Below are 16,319 nucleotides of genomic sequence, written 5' to 3' on the forward strand. Positions count from 1 at the left end.
CTTTGCCTATATACATAGGCATACCTCTTAGCTTTGTCAAATCTTAACATTAAACTTATTCTTAGGTTCCTATTCTTTGGTTTCCCCTTTGGATGATGTGACTCCCAAGCATGATACAGTTGATTCATGAGCTGAGAGGTTTGCTTTTGAAATATTGACAGATTGCTCTACAAATTCTTAAAAAATATATATATTATATACGTATATATATTTTTTCAGCAATTAGCATATGCCTATATATATATATCTATATATATACACCTATGTATATATAGGAATTATATATAATATATTAATTATAATTATTTAATATTATATATACATAATCAATTATAATTATGTATGTGTGTATTATAAATTAATATATATTTATTATTATTATTTTCTAATTTTTTATTGAATTTTAGGTTTTGGGGTACATGTGCAAAACATGCAAGACAGTTGCATAGGTACATACATGGCAGTGTGTTTTACTTCCTTTCTCCCGTTCACCCACATTTGGCATTTCTCCCCAGGCTATCCCTCCCCAGCTCCCCCACCCCCGACTGGCCCTCCCCTTTTCCCCCCAATAAACCCCAGTGTTTAGTACTCCCTCCCGTGTCCATGTGTTCTCATTTTTCATCACCCGCCTATGAGTGAGAATATGCGGTATTTCATTTTCTGTTCTTGTGTCAGTTTGCTGAGAATGATGTCCTCCAGATTCATCCATGTCCCTAAAAACAACACGAACTCATCATTTCTGATTGCTGCATAATACTCCATGGTGTATATGTGCCACATTTTGCCAATCCAGTCTATCATCGGTGGGCATTTGGGTTGGTTCCAGGTCTTTGCTATTGTAAACAGTGCTGCAATGAACATTCGTGTGCATGTGTCCTTATAGTAGAATGATTTATAGTCCTTTGGATATATACCCAGTAATGGGATTGCTGGGTCAAATGGAATTTCTATTTCTAAGGCCTTGAGGAATCGCCACACTGTCTTCCACAATGGTTGAACTAATTTACACTGCCACCAACAGTGTAAAAGTGTTCCTTTTTCTCCACAGCCTCTCCAGCATCTGTTGTCTCCAGATATTTTAATGATCACCATTCTAACTGGCGTGAGATGGTATCTCAATGTGGTTTTGATTTGCATCTCTCTAATGACCAGTGATGATGAGCATTTTTCCATATGATTGTTGGCCTCATATATGTCTTCTTTTGTAAAGTGTCTGTTCATATCCTTTGCCCATTTTTGAATGGGCTTGTTTGTTTCTTTCCTGTAAATCTGGTTGAGTTCTTTGTAAATTCTGAATATCAGCCCTTCGTCAGATGGGTAAACTGCAAAATTTTTTTCCCATTCTGTTGGTTGCCGATTCACTCTGTGACTGTTTCTTTTGCTGTGCAGAAGCTGTGGAGTTTCATTAGGTCCCATTTGTCTATTTTGTCTTTTGTTGCCAATGCTTTTGGTGTTTTGTTCATGAAATCCTTGCCTACTCCTATGTCCTGAATGGTTTTGCCTAGATTTTCTTCTAGGGCTTTTATGGTGCCAGGTCTTATGTTTAAGTCTTTAATCCATCTGGAGTTAATTTTAGTGTAAGGTGTCAGGAAGGGGTCCAGTTTCTGCTTTCTGCACATGGCTAACCAGTTTTCCCAACACCATTTGTTAAACAGGGAATCCTTTCCCCATTGCTTGTTTTTGTCAGGTTTATCAAAGATTGTATGGTTGTAGATATGTTGTGTTGCCTCCAATGCCTCTGTTTTGTTCCATTGGTCTATATCTCTGTTTTGGTACCAGTACCATGCTGTTTTGATTACTGTAGCCTTGTAGTATAGTTTGAAATCTGGTAGTGTGATGCCCCCCACTGTGTTCTTTTTGCTTAGAATTGACTTGGCTATGCAGGCTCTCTTTTGGTTCCATATGAAGTTCATGGTGGTTTTTTCCAGTTCTGTGAAGAAAGTCAACGGTAGCTTGATGGGGATAGCATTCATTCTGTAAATGACTTTGGGCAGTGTAGCCATTTTCACGATATTAATTCTTCCTAACCATGAACATGGAATATTTCTCCATCTGTGTGTGTCCTCTCTTATTTCGTTGAGCAGTGGTTTGTAGTTTTCCTTGAAGAGGTCCCTTACGTTCCTTGTGAGTTGTATTCCAAGGTATTTTATTCTTTTTGTAGTAATTTTGAATGGCGGTTCGTTCCTGATTTGGCTTTCCTTAAGTCTGTTATTGGTATAGAAGAATGCTTATGATTTTTGCACATTGATTTAATATCCTAAGACTTTGCTGAAGATGCTTATCAGTTTCAGGAGTTTTGGGGCTGAGGCGATGGGGTCTTCTAGGTATACTATCATGTCGTCTGCAAATAGAGACAATTTGGCTTCCACCTTTCCTATTTGAATACCCTTTATTTCTTTTTCTTGCCTGATTGCTGTGGCTAGAACTTCCAGTACTATATTGAATAGGAGTGGTGAGAGAAGGCATCCTTGTCTAGTGCCGGATTTCAAAGGGAATGCTTCCAGTTTTTGCCCATTCAGTATGATAGTGGCTGTTGGTTTGTCATAAATAGCTTTTATTACTTTGAGATATGTTCCATCGATACCGAGTTTATTGAGGGTTTTTAGCATAAAGGCCTGTTGAATTTTGTCAAATGCCTTCTCTGCGTCAATTGAGATAATCATGTGGTTTTTGTTTTTGGTTCTGTTTATGTGGTGAATTACGTTGATAGACTTGCATATGTTAAACCAGCCTTGCATCCCCGGGATGAATCCTACTTAATCATGATGGATAAGTTTTTTGATTTGCTGTTGCAATCGGCTTGCCAATATTTTATTGAAGATTTTTGCATCTATGTTCATCATGGATATTGGCCTGAAGTTTTCTTTTCTTGTTGGGTCTCTGCCAGGTTTTGGTATCAGGATGATGTTGGTCTCATAAAATGATTTGGGAAGGATTCCCTCTTTTTGGATTATTTGGAATAGTTTCAGAAGGAATGGTACCAGCTCCTCTTTGTGTGTCTGGTAGAATTCGGCTGTGAACCCATCTGGACCTGGGCTTTTTTTGTGTGGTAGGCTCTTAATTGCTGCCTCAACTTCTGACCTTGTTATTGGTCTATTCATAGTTTCAGCTTCCTCCTGGTTTAGGTTTGGGAGGACACAGGAGTCCAGGAATTTATCCATTTCTTCTAGGTTTACTAGTTTATGTGCATAGAGTTGTTTATAATATTCTCTGATGATGGTCTGAATTTCTGTGGAATCTGTGGTGATTTCCCCTTTATCATTTTTTATTGCATCTATTTGGTTGTTCTCTCTTTTCTTTTTTATCAATCTGGCTATTGGTTTGTCTATTTTGTTGATCTTTTCAAAAAATCAGCTCTTGGATTTATTGATTTTTTTGAAGGGTTTTTCGTGTCTCAATCTCCTTCAGTTCAGCTCTGATCTTAGTTATTTCTTGTCTGCCCTTAGTATTTTCTCCTTTATTTCAACCCCGGTGAATCTGACGATTATGTGCCTTGGGGTTGCTCTTCTTGCAGAATATCTTTGTGGTGTTCTCTGTATTTCCTGCATTTGAGTGTTGGCCTGTCTTGCTAGGTGGGGGAAATTTTCCTGGATAATATCCTGAAAAGTATTTTCCAGGTTGGATTCATTCTCTTCATCACATTCTGGTACACCTATCAAACATAGGTTAGGTCTCTTCACACAGTCCCACATTTCTTGGAGACTTTGTTCATTCCTTTTTGCGCTTCTTTCTCTAATCTTCGTTTCTCGTTTTATTTCATCGAGTTGATCTTTGACTTCTGATATTCTTTCTTCTGCTTGGTCAATTCGGCTGTTAAAACTTGTGCATGCTTCGCGAAGTTCTCGTGTTGTGTTTTTCAGCTCCTTCAATTCATTCACATTCCTCTCTAAGTTATCCATTCTTGTTATCATTTCCTCGAATCGTTTTTCAAATCTTTTCTCAAGGTTCTTAGTTTCTTTGCATTGATTTAAAACATGTTCTTTTAGTTCACAAAAGTTTCTCATTATCCACCTTCTGAAGTCTAATTCCGTCATTTCGTCACAGTCATTCTCCGTCCAGCTTTGTTCCCTTGCTGGTGAGGAGTTTTGGTCCTTTGTAGGAGGCGAGGTGTTCTGGTTTCGGGTGTTTTCCTCCTTTTTGTGCTGGTTTCTCCCCATCTTTGTGGATTTACCCACCTGTCGTCTGAGTAGTTGCTGACTTTTCGATTGGGTCTCTGAGTGGACGCCCAGATTATTGATGATGAAGTATTTTTGTTACTTGGTTTCCCTTCTACCAGTCTAGCCCCTCCACTGTATGACTGCTGAAGTCCACTCCAGGCCTTGCTTATCTGGAGTGCACCTATAGCAGCTGTGGAACAGTGAGGGATGCTACCAGTTTCTTTTTCTGCTATCTTTGTCCCAGAATGATGCCTGCCAAATGTCAGTCTTCTGGATATAGAGGGGTCAGGGAGCTGCTTGAGGAGACAGTCTGTACTTTATAGCAGCTCAAGTGCTGAGCTGTGAGCTCTGTTGTTCATTCAGGGCTGTGAGGCTGCTACGTTTAATTATGCTGCAGCAGAAGTCATTAAAAAACCTTTTTTTCTCAGATGCTCTGTCTCGGGGGGGTTGGGGCTTTCTTTATGAGTGTCCATTGTGCTGTCCTGCCCAGCTAGGAGGCAGGCTAGTCACTATTTGCCTGCCGAGGCTCCGCCCTGCTGGTGTGAGGTCTGCCCTGTTGCTGCAGGCTCTGCCCTGCTGCTGCGGTCTCCGCCCTGCTGCCACGGGCTACACCCTGTGGCGGAGTCTTTCTGTTGTGGTGGGTTGCCTCAGCAATGGCAGGCTGCGTCGGCAATGGGAGTTTACCTCAGTAGGTGCGGATTGCCTTGGTAATGGTGGATGCCCCTCCCCCATTGAGTTGCACCATCCTGGGTTCAGCTGTGCCTGCAGTGAAACTCTCCACCTGGAGCATTTGGAATCACCATTTTGTTTGTCGCACTGCGCTGGCCCAAACGCCATTTCCCTGGAATCTCCTGACCTGGCTCACTGTCCATGTCCCTTTCAATTAGATGGATATGCCAATCTGCCCTCTCAAGTCTCAGATTGCCAGTTCAACAGGGCACCTGGACCTGTGCGCTTTGTGCGGAGCACTGTAGAGCACTGCTGCTGAGCTGCAGTGCCGGCCGCTGGCTGCACCAGCCGCCGGCTGCGCTGCGCTGGCGCCCCGCATCTCTTTTATACCTGGGAATTTCCCCGTTCTGTGGGCAACAAAGATCCATCTGGAAATGCGGCCCTGACTCACCCTCCGCACATTCACTGAGAGCTTCAATCCTGGGTTATTCTCACCACGCCATCTTGAGTCCGTCCTCCTAATATATATTATATAAATTATGATTATATTAATATTATAAACATATACGCACCTATATATATATAAAATATATAAATTAGCATACACCTGTGTGTGTACACACACACACACACAAACACACAGGTGTATGCTAATTTCTGAAATCTCATAGTATAGGTTTTCACTTTTTGAAAATTACTTTTAAATTCTTTTTTATTTTCATAGGTTTTTGGGGAACAGGTGGTGTTTGGTTTCATGAATAAGTTATTTAGTCTTTAGTGGTGATTACTGAGATTTTGGTGCACTCATAACTCAAGCGGTATACACTTTACCCAATGTGCAGTCTTATATGCCTCACCCTGCGCCCACCCATTCCCCTGACTTCCAAAAGTCTTAGGCCTTCGCATCATTTATATACATATATATGATGAGATACATAATTGTGAGATATATGTATCTTATAATTTTTTTATCCACTAATTGATTGATGGGCATTTGGGAGCTGGGTCCATATTTTTGCAATTGTAAATTGTGCTGCTACAAACATGTATGCAAGTATCTTTTTTGCATAATGAATCCTTTTCCTCTAGGTAGACAACCAGTAGTGGGATTGCTGGATCAACTGGTCGTTCTACTTTCAGTTCTTTAAGGAATCTCCACACTGTTTTCCATAGTGGTTGTACTAGTTTACATTCCCACCAGCAGTGTAAAAGTATTCCCTTTTCATTACAGCCCCACCAACATCTATTAGCTTCTGATTTTTGGATTATGGCCATGCTTGCGGGATTAAGGTGGTATCACATTGGGCTTTTCATTTGCATTTCACTGATCATTATCGATGTTGAACATTTTTTCATGTTTGTTGACCATTTGTATATCTTCTTTTGACAACGGTCTTTTCATATCCTTAGCACACTTTTTTTTGATGGGATTGTTTTCTTTTTGCTTATTTGTTTGAGTTCCTTGTAGATTCTGGATATTAGTCATTTGTTGGATGTATAAATGGTGAATATTTTGCCCACTCTGTGGGTTGTCTGTTTACTCTGCTGATTGTTTCTTTTGCTGTGCAGAAGATTTTTAGTTGAATCAAATCCCATCTATTTCTCTTTGTTTTTGCTGCATTAGCTTTTGGGTACTTGATCATAAAGCCTTTGCCTAAGCCAATGTCTAGAAGGGTTTTTCCAAAGTTATCTTCTAGAATTTTTATGGTTTCAGGCCTTAAATTTAAGTCCTTGATCCATCTTGTATTGATTTTTGTATAAGATTGATTGATGAGGATCTAATTTCATTCTCTACATGTGGCTTGCCAATTATCCCAGCACTATTTGTTAGTGTGTCCCTTCCCCACTTTATGTTTTTGTTTCCTTTGCTGAAGGTAAGTAGGTTGTAAGTATTTGGCTTTATTTCTGGGTTCTTTATTCTGTCCAGTTGGTCTATGTGCCTATTTTTATACCAGTACCATGCTGTTTTGGAGACTATGGCCTTATAGTATAGTTTGATGTCAGGTTATAGTATAGTTTGATGTCTGGATTTTTTTCCCCCTTAGTCTTGCTTTTGCTATGTGGGCTCTTTTTTGGTTCCATAGGAATTTTAGATTTTTTTTTCTAGTTCTGTGAAGAATGCTGGTGCTATTTTGATAAGAATTGTATTGAATTTATAGATTGCTTTTGGCAGTATGGTCATTTTCACAATAACAATGCCACCAATCCATGAGGATGGGATGTGTTTCCATTTGTGATGTCTATGAATTCTTTCTGCAGTGTTTTACAGTTTTCCTTGTAGAAGTCTTTCACCTCCTTAGGTAGGTACATTCCTAAGTATTTTATTTTTTGGCAGCTATTGTAAAAGAGTTTGAGTTCTTTATTTGATTCTCAGCTTGGTTGCTTTTGGTGCATAGCAAAGCTACTGATTAGTGTCCATTAATTTTGTATTCTGACACTTTGCTGAATTCATTTATCAGTTCTAGAAGCTTTTTTGGAGGAATCTTTATGGTTTTCTAGGTATATAATCATATCATCTGCAAACAGTGACAGTTTGACTTCCTCTTTACTGATCTGGATGCCCTTTATTTCTTTCTGTTGTCTGACTGCTCTGGCTAGGAATTCCAGTACTTTGCTGAATAGAAGTGGTCAAAGTGGACATCCTTGTCTTATTTCAGTTCTTAGGGGGAATGCTTTCAACTTTTCCATGTTCAGTATTATGATGACTGTGGGTTTCTCATAGATGGTTTTATTAGATTAAAGTATGTCTCTTCTATGCTGATTTGGCTGAGGGTGTTAATTATAAAGGGATTCCGATTTTGTTAAATGCTTTTTCTGTGTCTATTGAGATAATCATGTGATTTTTATTTTCAATTCTGTTTATGTGCTGCATCAAATTTATTGACTTGTATATTTTAAACCATCCATTCTGCATCCCTGGTATAAAACTCATTGGATCATGGCGGATTATCTTTTTAATATGCTATTGGATTTGGTTAGCTATTATTTTGTTGAGGATTTTTGCATCTATGTTCATCAGGGATGTTGATGTATACTTTCTTTTTTTTTTTTGTCACATCCTTTCCTGGTTTTGTATTAGGGTGATACTGGCTTCATAGGATGATTTAGGGAGGATTCTCTCTTTATCTTGTGAAATAGTGTCAATAGGATTGGTACCCATTTTTCTTTGAATGTCTGAAAGAATTCAGCTGTGAATCTGGCTGGTCCTTTTTTGTGGGGTGGCAATTTTTAAATTGCCATTTCACCCTCACTGCTTGTTATTGGTCTGTTCAGAGTTTCTATTTCTTCCTGGTTTAATCTAGGAGTGTTGTATATTTCCAGGATTTTATCCATCTCTTCCAGTTTTTCTAGTTTATGCATGTAAAGGTGTTCATAGTAGCCTTGTAGGATCTTTTGTATTTCTGTGGTATTGATTGCAGTATCTCGCATTTCGTTTCTAATTGAGCTTATTTGGATCTTCTCTCTTCTTTTCTTGGTTAATCTCACTAATGGTCTATCAATTTTATTTATCTTTAAAGAACTAGCTTTTTTGTTTCATTTATCTTTTGTATTTTGTTTGTTTGTTTGTTTCAATTTCTTCTAGTCCTTCTCTGATCTTTGTTATTTCTCTTCTTCTGCTGGGTTTGGGTTTGGTTTGTTCTTTTTTATCCAGTTCCTTGAGATGTGACCTTAGATTGTCTATTTGTGCTCTTTCAGACTTTTCAATGTAGCCATTTAAGGATATGAACTTTCCTGTTAGCACTGCCTTTACTGTATCCCAGAGGCTTTGATTGGTTATGTCTCTATTATCATTCACTTCAAAGAATTTTTAAATTTCCACCTTGATTTCATTGTTTACCCAATGATCATTCAGGAGCAGGTTACTTAATTTCCATGGGTTTTCTGGGTTCCTTTTGGAGTTGATTTCCAATTTTATTCCACTGTGTTCTTAGAGAGTACTTGATATAATTTCAATTTTCTTAAATTTATTGAGATGTGTTTTGTGCCCTTTTATGTTCTTCTTTGGAGAATGTTCCAGGTACTAATGAATAAAATGGAGTTATTGCATAGAATGTTCTGTAAGTATCTGTTAAGTCCATTTGTTCTAGAGTATAGTTTAAATCCATTGTTTCTTTGTTGACTTTATCTTGATGACCTAATGCTGTCAGTGGAGTACTGAATTCCCCCACTATTATTGTGTTGCTGTCTCTTATTTCCTAGGTCTAGTAATAATTGTTTTATGAATTTAGGAGCTCCAGTGTTGGGCGCATAAATATTTAGGACAGTCATATTTTCCTGTTGGACAATTCCTTTTATCATTATGTAATATATTTTATATATAATATTAATATTTAATATTTGTCTTTTTAATTGCTGTTGCATTAAAGTTTGTTTTGTCTGATATAAAAATACCTGGTCTGGCTCACTTTTGGTGTCCATTTGCATGGAATAGCTTTTCCCACCCCCCTTACCTTAAGTTTATGTGAGTCCTTATGTGTTAAATGAGTCTCTGTCAGTTGTTGAATTATTATCCATTCTGCCATATGTATATTTTAAAGTGGAGCATTTAGGCCATTTATATTTAACATTATTATTGAAATGGTTTCTATACACTCTTGATACAAGAGTAAAGGTAACGGCACATGTGCTGCTCTGGAAGGTATCTTATAAATTACAAGTGAAATAATTTTGCTGAATTTGGATAGGCAAAATAATGGTTCATATTTGTATTTGTGGAGATTTTTACACAATAAGACATAGCAGTTGAATCCTAAAGACAATTTTTTTCTGATAACTCCAAAATATGCATAGAATTGTGTGTGTGTGTGTGTGTGTGTGTGTGTGTGTGTGTCAAAGAGTAAGATCTGAACATTCTTTTATGATGCTATGTACTCTTGTGCATAAGTGAAACTCAACTTAGGACTCTGAAAATCTGTCGAGTTCATCCTTTGAGTAATAAATCTCAGTTGTTTCCATTGAAATTTGCAACTGTATCTCTAATCTGTGATGTAGAATGCCATTTTGGTAAGAAATATGTAATAATCCTATTCTCACTTTACGGTAAGTTTCAAATTGCTCTCTAATGACTTTTAAAAGCACTTCTCTTACCTGGTTATAATTTACCACTCAGTGAAGACAGTGAGTGTCAGGTGACTGACTTGAGGAAGAAGAAAGCCATATCACTCTTGAATCTGTCCTACTCACCAAATTAATGAGCTGTACTACCACCTGCCGCGGGGAAGAGTGTGTGATCAGCTCTCCTATTCCTGATGATGCTGTCATGGTGATGAATGGCTGAGAGATAGATTTTGGGGAAAGAAATCTAGTTTAGTCATAAAAGAAGAGCACAGCCTGTTTTAATAAGAAAAAAATTAGTATTAACACCCTTAACCATTTTGACCAACTGTAATTCTTAAAAGTATTAACAGGAAAATCTTAACAAGTTAACTCTTTCTACATGTTTTTTCGTCCTTGCTAATGACTGATTCTGAGAGACAGCCAGGTTTCAAGCTGCCAGTCAAATATAGAATCTATATAAACAAAGAAGGTAGTTACTAAGCACAGTCATCCTGTAGACTCTCCTGTGAGCTCTCAGCAGAAAAGTATTAACATAATATTATTGGGACTCAAGATTTTACTAAAGTTATATTAGGAACCAAAATTTGGTTACAGAAATGAGAAAACATTTATTTTCTTCATGTGGAATCCTTAATGCTTAATAGTCACGTTAATGTGAACATAATATTTTTAATATTTACATTTTTTTTGCCAATTACAAAGTACAAACTTTAGGAATTATTTTTATTGAAATGGATGTAAGCACTCCATAGACAAAGATCTATAAAGATGTTTTCTTTTCTAAGCATTTCATTTCCTGAGGAGAACACCAAGAAATCAATCAGAATTAATATGAACATAAGTTTTGTAAATATACATTGGTTTAAGAGCACATTTTGCAATACTAGGTTCAAATTTCAACTTGTTAACAATGGTAAATTCTGCTTATTCCAATTACCTTGTAGGTACACACACACACACACACACTCTCTCTCTTTCTCTTCCTCATCTTTCTTTTCCTTCTCTCCTCCCTCCTGCTTTTGTCATTTTCCTGATAACTCAAGAATTCAAAGTTCAGTTAGAGAATAATGGAGAAAAATAGGAGCAGATGTTTTAAACAGTATAAGGCTTTTTTTCCAGTATTTTTCTTTAAGTCCAAATCTGTCTCATTGAAAAAAATCACAATGAATTTTGTAATGGTACAAAACTTCCAGCTAGAAATGTTGACATATTTGAGGGCCTGAATTTTTTCAGTGCCCCCTTGGCAAGTGTTCACAGTGGCATTGTATTTCTGGCTATTAGGTTAAGTATAAGATAATAGTTTCTAAAACTACTTTAAAATTTCTTATATTAAAATTTTATCAATTTACTCAGGTATTTGTGGTCTCCCTGTTCAAAATACAAGAAGTATTATTCAGTTTTTAAAAAAGAAAAAACGAATAGAACTTTCCCATGACTTTATTATCCTGTGGGATAGATTGTTTCAGAAGTTAAATTCTCCTTCCTTGTTTCCCAATACATCCAGGGGGATCTCTCTTAAAGGTGAGGTGACTAATCTTTTACCCTTGAAGGAAAATGATCATGTTAGTGAATGCTGACTCTGCCGTTCAGTTTCTTAGCCACAAATGTCATTTTGCTACTGTGTCTGAAGCTATTGCTCTGACAGCTTCAAACTGTCTAGTACAGTGCATAGGAAGTTTTCTTGAATTATTGATAAATCTGCATAATTTGGAGAAGTAGAAAATGGCAACTCAGGAGAATTAATAGTTGTTCTAATTCTTTATTCAGGGATATGGCATTTTTACATGTGTTGCAGAGAAGGAAGATCTCATAACTAAATAGCTAATTTTGTAAAAGAATATTTATATAGGGAGATATAAAGGACATTTGGAAGGGAAATCTTATTCATCAGTGTATGCCCTGGATACTCTGTACTTTATAGTGAATATTCAACAAATGTTTATTGACCCCTATAAAGTACATTTGTTGAAGAATCTCTCTCTCTCTCTATATATATATATATATATACACACACACACACACACACACACACACATATATATATATATATATATATACATACATACATATATATATTTGGGCACTACATAACTTCCCAAAATTCAGAATCACACTGAACACATCCATCTCATTTCTGGTTTGAAGCTGGTTTCCTCATGATACTTGCTTTCAATCTCAGCAGTTCCCTAAAATTCAGTTTCATGATATGATGTCAACAAAAAGAATGTAGCTTGATCTAATGTTAAAACTGTAAACTACCTCAAGGTAGTAGTTCATAAGATGTCTGAAACAATTATTACAATAATTCCTTCAAATATTTAAAATATTATAAAATATTCCTACGTGAGGCCCTTTTGGCAATCTCATTCACAGTTTGAGCAAATAATGTGTTAACGGTGAGACTACTGAAGTGTTAGTCTGTTTCCACATTGCTATAAAGATACTACCTGAGACTGTGGTATAAAGGAAAGAGGTTTAATTGACTCATAGTTCCACATGGATGGGGAGGCCTCAGGAAACTTTCAGTCATGGTGGAAGGTGAAGAGGCAGCAAGGGCCTTCTTCACATGGTGGCAGGAGAGAGAAGTGTAAAAATGCAGTGAAAACTGCCATTCATAAAACCAGTAGACCTCCTGAGAACTCCCTCACTATCATGAGAATAGCATGGGGAAACGACTCCCATGATCGAGTCACCTCCCACGGGGACCCTCCCTCCACATGTGACAATTAAAACTCTAGATGATATTTGAGTGGGGACATAGAGCCAAACCATATCATGAAGGCACTAATAATTTTCTTAAGAATAACAGATATGTTAAGTTATATTTTAGAATAACATCTATCACTCATTCACTTTCTGATATGTTTTTTGGAGTTGGAGGAAAAGCGATGGCTGTAACAACTGGGATATGGGAATTGAACATAACCAAAGCTTATCTAATCTGTGCCCCAGATAGTCTGAAAATGACTATCACTCATATGTTTGGCAATTATGACTTAAGGCACTATTTCTGTCACAGGAAAATTTATGTATGTGTGCATTTCAGTATCCGGATATACTATTACTCTCTTCCCTTATGTCACAAAGGTGGGCATCATCCCCAGAAGGGGAAATAAATTGGTCAAGACAGTGGGTTTGAACTTTTCTGTATATTATAACCACCTGGGAACTCATTAAAAATGTAGATTTCTGGAATCCTAGGACCAATCTCTGAAATTGTACAGTCTTGGGATTTGGCAATGATAGTTTTAAAAAGTTCTTCCAATGATCTGATACAGACCATCTTTTGAGAACACGGATACAGGGGACTACTTGTTTGTACAGTGAAAGAAGTAACAATATAAAGTCTCAATCTTTTATATATGTCTTATCAATGTGCTGTTTGGCATGTGTGTATGCATACAGAAGGTTCACATGCATTCTTCTAATACCTAAAGATGATGTTATTAATCCAATACCAGTTGCACAAGCACTTAGCATGACAGTGGTAGAACTGATGGTGATTCAAAATCGTATTATTGAACGTTCTTTATATATTTTATTTTTTATATCCCCAGAGGACTTAACTTTATGCCCCTTAGCCCTTTATATCACCTGGAGTAGTTCATACGAAGTGTTAGCCATAAGTAAAAACTCAATAAATATTAATTAGTAATGGTTCTTAACCTAGGTGGAACATTAAGATCACCTGGAAAACACTGAAAAGATATTAATGTCAAGGACACTCCCCAAACCAATAGAATAAGAATATCTGCAGATTGGGGTCTGTTATAGCTAGGTCTAAGAATCATAGAGCAATATCCTTTCTCTAGATCTCAGTGTTACCCATTGCATACATTTTAAATCTCTATGACTGGGCTTATGAGTGTATGTGCACAGGGGCTTACATGTTTTTTTCCCCCCAAAATACACAATGACAGACACATAAAACAGTATTTTTTTCTTTTTCTTGGATGCTTGAGGCAAGCTTTCTCCAATTTAGCCACATCTCTGTCATTTAAATTAAAAATTTTGGTCCAGAAACCATGACTTAGTTAACAGTAAGTATCTCAAAAGATCTTTCCTGAAATACATACATTGCTTAAAATGAAATATTCACCTTTGAATTTAGAATTTAAGAAATTATAATTCATTGTTTTAATAACTGATATAATGATTGAATGGGATGAGTTTACTGATGAAAATATGATGACCTGAGGAATAAAAATAAATATTAAATTAAAAACACAATGAAATATCACTAGCAAAAATCCTGGGGGTGCCATTCATTAAGCTAGCTTGAATTACAATTGTTTGTTACTCCCATCAGTTCTGGGCACATCCACCAGAGTGGCCAAAAATAAAGACTGAAAATGTCAAATGTTAGTTCGAATGTGGAGCAACAGTGCTGGTGAGAGACACAAAAGTGTACATATTGTAAAATCCAAAATACATAACATTAATTTATGGTGACAGAAACCACCTGGGGTAAGAGAATTGGCTGGGAAGAAACTTTCCAGGCTGATGAAATCTATATTTTGGTTAAACTGGTATACACATTTGTCAAAAATAATCACTTATAATCTGTACAGTAATTGTCTGTATAATTAATATTAGTATAGTAAATAATCATATTTCAATATAGTACTCTTAGACAGATTACATGAGCCAAGTTCTAACTATTTCATAAAGTAAAAAAGTAATAATTTCTAAGATTTAAAACTGGGGAAACCCAGTATGTCTATTTTCTTTTATAATCATAATATTGATTGGGCACTTTACATGTTATTCAGTACTCATAGAAACAATTCGTGTTAAGTATCATTAAGCATATTTTAGAGATGAGAAAACTAAGACTTGATGAATGTTCCAGAAGGCCATGAATTGTCTAGAAGGAGAAGAAATGGAGTCCCTGATTTAATGGTTATGATATTTAACAGCAGAGGAAGGCAGTACATGTGATCCCTGAAGAACTCTTGGGCAGGCTGAAACTTCAGGATATTTCTCTGCTCCGGTCTGCTGCCTAGGCCAGGTATAAGCTGCTGTAGGGCTGTAGGTTCCTCTGGAGTTTTAGATTTTAGGAGGGCTCAAGAAACTTTCATCTTGTTCTCACTAGGTCACATTACCAAAGGCTTAAGTCTTAGAACTGATTTTAAGTGTATGAAATTGTCTAAGTACTCCTGCAGAAGAAGCTTTTACATTTCTTCTGAATCTATCTGTTTCAATAGCACACAACATTCACTCTGAAAGCAGAGACTTGCAAGAGGAGCTAAGCACACAGAAGGATCAAGTGGGACAGTCTACCATCCTATTTAAAATGACAAATTAAAATGGTAAACCAGTGTACTGACTTGTGTAACTGGGAAGTCCACTGGAGTCTGACTTCAGGCATGGCAGAATCGAGGGTCAGGAATCCATTTTCCTCCAACTTTCAGGTCTTTTCCTGTGCATCATGTTGTTTTCAGGAAGGCTTCTCCGGTTCTATGGCTGAGAAGGCACTGAGGAATTCTAGGATTACAATATATTCTTTCTGGATGGTTCCAGCAAAAGTCCTGGGACCCACATTCATTGAGCTAGCTCAAATGACAATTATTTGATATTCCTATCTATTTGGGGAATATTTTTTCTATTTCATTTACTATTTTTCTCACTTCACCTATTGGAAATGTGGAGGTATACTGTGTCTCATTCCTCCCTATTTGCTATCACCTGGAAGAGAGTCTGTTTGGCAATTATTACCATTTTGTTGTTTTCCTATGTATGCATCTTCATAATTAAGCTACACAGCCATTTGGTAGTGAAAGGTGCTTTATTCATAATGACCAGATTATAAGGTGTGCTTTATGAAGTGTTATTTTTTTGATTAATGACTTTCCATTATTTCAGATTTTTAAAATTATAACAATGAATACAGCAAATATTGAGTTGTAAAGCATATAAGTCTAAATAGAACAGCTTGTACAAAAATAGGTAGATTGAATTTAGTGCCTTTTTCACTAATCCTTATAGAAAATTTACTTAAAATTTGTAATTGATGCCTAGATTTTGATTAAAATGTTTGTTTCTCTTAAAGTAGATTTATTGTTATGTACCATTGTATCATAGTTCATTGATTCTAAGATACCATTGAACATAAAGTGCATTCTAACCGCACAGATGTTAAAAGTTAAAAAAATATTGACTTAGAAACAATGAAATGCTGTATTTGCAGATTCCAGTGGATTCTCAATGCATGGGAATAACACAATAATTATGTCTGGGGAAAGAAAGAAGGAAAGAAGGACAGAAGAAGAAAGGGAAGGAGATTGTGGAGAGGGAGGAGTAGGAAGGAAGGAAAGTTAAAAAGGCAGAAAAGAATAAAGCATAGGCATAATTCTGAGGCTTTCTTGGTGGAAAATTTTTCCAACTTTTCTTTTTACAGATGGAAACTTTATTAGGTCAACAGTAATTTGGATG

The 16,319-nt window shown here is 36.6% G+C and overlaps 1 long non-coding RNA gene across 1 annotated transcript in view; it reads right to left on the reverse strand.

The window, feature by feature from the left end:
* LOC118149538 (uncharacterized) overlaps positions 1 to 15,353 on the reverse strand; it is a 38,338-nt gene extending 22,985 nt beyond the window's left edge. The window contains exons 1-2 of the long non-coding RNA XR_004737080.3: positions 15,215 to 15,353; positions 10,011 to 10,100 (exon numbers count right to left, since the gene is read on the reverse strand). This is a non-coding gene — a long non-coding RNA (uncharacterized LOC118149538). The remainder of the gene's footprint in view (positions 1 to 10,010; positions 10,101 to 15,214) is intronic.
* Between the last annotated feature and the right edge of the window lie 966 nt (positions 15,354 to 16,319).

The sequence above is a fragment of the Callithrix jacchus genome, chromosome 19 (assembly GCF_049354715.1).
Source record: "Callithrix jacchus isolate 240 chromosome 19, calJac240_pri, whole genome shotgun sequence".
Classification (NCBI taxonomy): domain Eukaryota; kingdom Metazoa; phylum Chordata; class Mammalia; order Primates; family Cebidae; genus Callithrix; species Callithrix jacchus.